The sequence below is a fragment of the Octopus bimaculoides genome, chromosome 7 (assembly GCF_001194135.2).
Source record: "Octopus bimaculoides isolate UCB-OBI-ISO-001 chromosome 7, ASM119413v2, whole genome shotgun sequence".
Taxonomy (NCBI): domain Eukaryota; kingdom Metazoa; phylum Mollusca; class Cephalopoda; order Octopoda; family Octopodidae; genus Octopus; species Octopus bimaculoides.
This window is the reverse complement of record NC_068987.1, coordinates 90,894,567-90,898,547: the sequence shown is the minus strand read 5'-3', so window position 1 is coordinate 90,898,547 and position 3,981 is coordinate 90,894,567.

Below are 3,981 nucleotides of genomic sequence, written 5' to 3'. Positions count from 1 at the left end.
GGTGATTCCTGATCTGCCAGGGGCTTTCCCTGTTTTCATATCCTTAATTGCTTTATCTACCAAGGTACTGTCAATTTGGATAGCTGGTCACTCTGTTGGGTCGACATTCAGCAGACTCTCTTTCTCACATTCATTCTCTTTATTAAGCAACCTTTCATAGTGGCGTCTCCAAACCTCTCTCTTTGCAGTTTTGTTTAAAGCAAGTGCATCATCATCTATGCAGACACATTTCTCTCCTATGACATCACGATTCTCTCTCATACACAGTCTTGCAACATGAAATACCTCAAGTCTTTGGTCCTCATGGCTCAGAACATAGGCAATTTTTTTCTTATCTGCTTCCTCTCTGGCTAAAGAAACATGTCTCCTAGCTTCCTTTTTGGCAGTCTGATACAACTCACTGCTACCACTGTTCTTCCAGTCCTTCCAAACCTGTTTCTTTTCCTTAATGGCCCTGTCAACAACATTGGTCTACCACCATGTTACCTTGGGTCGAGAGGAGACTTTGCACCATCCACAGATCTGGTCACTAGCCCTCAACAGGTTGTCCCGTAGAAACCTCCAGTTGTCTTCCACAGTTTTGAGTAATATGTCTCTAAATCTCTTTTTGCAGGATCCTTAAGCTTCCAGACCCTTCTCCTCCATGCAGGTCATCTTCTGGGCATCCATTTAGCCCTGATCCTGAAGTCGCTAACTACTAATCTATGTTGTGGTGTGCATTCTTCACCTGGGAAGGTTTTCGCATTTACAAGTAGCCATCTTTCCTGTTTCCTGGTGAGGATGTAATCAATTTGACTAGTGTGTCTACCAGATCGGTAGGTGAATAGGTGACTGGTAGGTTTCCTGAAGTTAGTATTACAAATCATAAGATCATTTGCATTGCAGAATTCCAGCAGCCTGGTTTCTTCCTCATTGTGAGAACCAAAACCATAGCCTCCATGTATGCCATGGAAGCCCCCTGCATGTTGTCCAACATGTCCATTGAAGTCACCAACTACAGAGAGAGGGTCCCAGTCATTCGTTGATGAGGTAGTCTGCAAAAGGGTGTCATAGAATCAGTCCTTCTGTCCATCAGGTAGCCCCGGCTGAGGAGCATAGGCCGAGATAATGGTTGCTAACACATGATGCAGCACTAATCTAATCTGACTACCTCGATTACCTTATCAACTAATTTTTCTGCAAGAAGTATACCCATGCCCCCGACACCGTCAGGGTTCCCTGCCCAGAAAATCTTATACATATGTTCTTTGTCTGTGAGGAACCTCCTCCTCTCCACCTTAATTCTTGGATGCAGCTCCATTCAAGCATCTCCAGAATCTCACCAGACCTACCTTTCAGTGTGCCCACATTGAGGTGTGGGTCTGTGAGACCCTGGGATGGGGCTCAGCAGCATCATGTACCTGAAAAGAAAGCTCGCGTTTAGCAATATTCATAAACAATAGCCTTCAACCTGCATACACTACACCATCATTTTTATGTGCTACATGATCACTACCTTACATAGGAGATAAACCCTAAGTAGGGGGTGGAAATGGCATTAAGCCTTTGGAAGTGTTCATGGGAGACATCTGATATCTATATATAAATGGGTGGGCTTCTATAACAGCAGTTAGCAAATAGTGTATTTGTATGTCTTCTTCCATTATTACTGAATGTAGAGAGAGGGTGAGTTGATGGTCATACTGGTGCAAGTTGTGTGACCAATTGGTGAAGACTAAGAACATATAATCTCAAAACACTTTGCTAAATGAGAGTGCCTCTCTCTATGTGATTGTTTGGCCTCTAGAAATAGCAACTTAATTTGGCTATCAAATTACACCATGCATCTTAAAAAGAAGGAGAAGACATAGAAGATAATGTAGTCCTCAATACATGATACTACCTGACAAAAACATAGGGTGGTCACAATTTGAATGCTTTTTAAGGTAACACCTTTTCACCTATAAACACTGTTTGGCAATTGATTCACTCACCTCACTTCCAGCTAGAAGATGACCTCTGACAGTCAAGCAGACAGCTTTGATCTTTTGCACAGGTGAAACATTTTTCAGCTATGAAAAGTTGGTTTTAACTGCTATTTTGCACAGGCTGAAAATTTAGTGGGTGGAATGAGACACTTGTCTTATTCATTGTTAGACAATGCTATTAGTATATTAACCCAGTCCTCACACAATTGCTGTAAGATTGTTATGGTATTACATAACAGGCTAACATATCACAGGGGGATGAGTTCAATCCTTGGTAACACAAAGATATGCTTTTGAGCTAGAGGAAAGAAGTGAGGCTTTGATGGCAAAAATAAATTAAATGGTGAATTCCTTTGGCAGACTCTCTTTCTCCCATTCATTCTCCACATTTAGCAGTCTTTCATAATGGCTTCTCCAAGCCTCTTTCTTTGCAGGGTCATTAAACGCAAGGGCACCATCATCCATGCGGACACATTTCTCTCCTGACATCACGATTCTCTCTCATGCAATGTCTTGCAACACGAAACACCTCAAGTCTTTGGTCTTCGCATTGCTGGACATTGACAAACTTCTTCTTTTCTGCTCCTCCCTTGGCTATATATACCTGTCCCTTAGCTTCCCTTTTGGCTATTTGATATATTCTCCTGCTACCCCCATTCTTCCAAGCATGTTTCTTTGCTCAAAATGGCCTTGTCTACAGTATTGTGGGCCTGAATATGCTAATCGATTACCATTTGGTAATTATGATACTTCTTCTACAATTGAAGATAATTTTAATAAATAAAGAATTCATGTATTATGGTATTTGATACTTGTCTATTGTCTACATTGTTCACATAAATGCCAGTACCAGGCAGATGTGGTTTCCAGCAGTAAAAGCAGCTTAAGAATAAAGTTAGTAACCACAAGTCACCTCCTATACTCTCAGTATTGTGATGAGAGTCAAGGTAGCCTCTTGTGAGGAATGGACTGAACCGAGAGAGTGTATATAGTTGTGTTATTTCATAATGAAGTTGGAGAGTGTGGGTTGGTTTGTTCATTTGGAATATTTATTGTTGGTTCTTGAGAGATAGTTACGTTCTTAATGCTGCTGCATTATCCTATTTTATCGCACTGGTACCTCATATTTTAGGCCATTATCCCAATAGTGCTGGTACTACTATATTGGATACAAACCATGTTACAGCACCTGGTAACGAAAGGTTCGAAGCTCACATAGGTTGTAATTCACCTGCAAACCAAGCACTAAATTCTTTCTTACCAGATTGTCAGCCTTATGAAATTCCCTTGCCCATGTTTTTTTTTCTTCTACAGCCATCCACATATTCAAGATCAACTACATCAATCTTACCAGTTTTGAAGGCACAGCTCTTGCCGTTTGTCTCAGAAGGAATGCAAAAGCCAAGGATACATCCCGCTGTATCCAGCCAAATTGTTCAAATAAAGCAGAGAAAAAAAATCCAAAGCCTGCTACTATTTCTGTGAAATAATAAAAAAAAAATGACACTCTCCTCATCAGGATGTTTACACTCAAGGAGTGGCTGTTATGTAATTGTATAATTTGTATTTCTGTATTTGTATTTTGTATTGAGTAAACATCCTGATGAGGGGAGTGTCAAATTTTTAAAATATGAAATATATCATATTACTTGGCACGTCTCTGAAACGGCCCGTAGATAGAACTTTTAAATCTTTGTAATAATTTCGTGGTATTTTAGTACGTCTTTTTAATGTTTTAGCATATCAAATTTTTATTACACCAATGTATTGTAACTTTTAAATTTAAAATTCACTGTGTTTTATATATCATACCAATGTTTATCCATTTATATGTATTTTTATACTTATATATATTTATATATTTGGAATTTTTATATCGATTTTATTAACATAGAAGAATATACATATATTTTGGATTTTGTGTGTGGTTATTAATTATGGTCCTCTAGTTTCCGCTTGCATTGCCTCCATTCTGATTATTAAACGGTATGTATATATATATATATATATATAT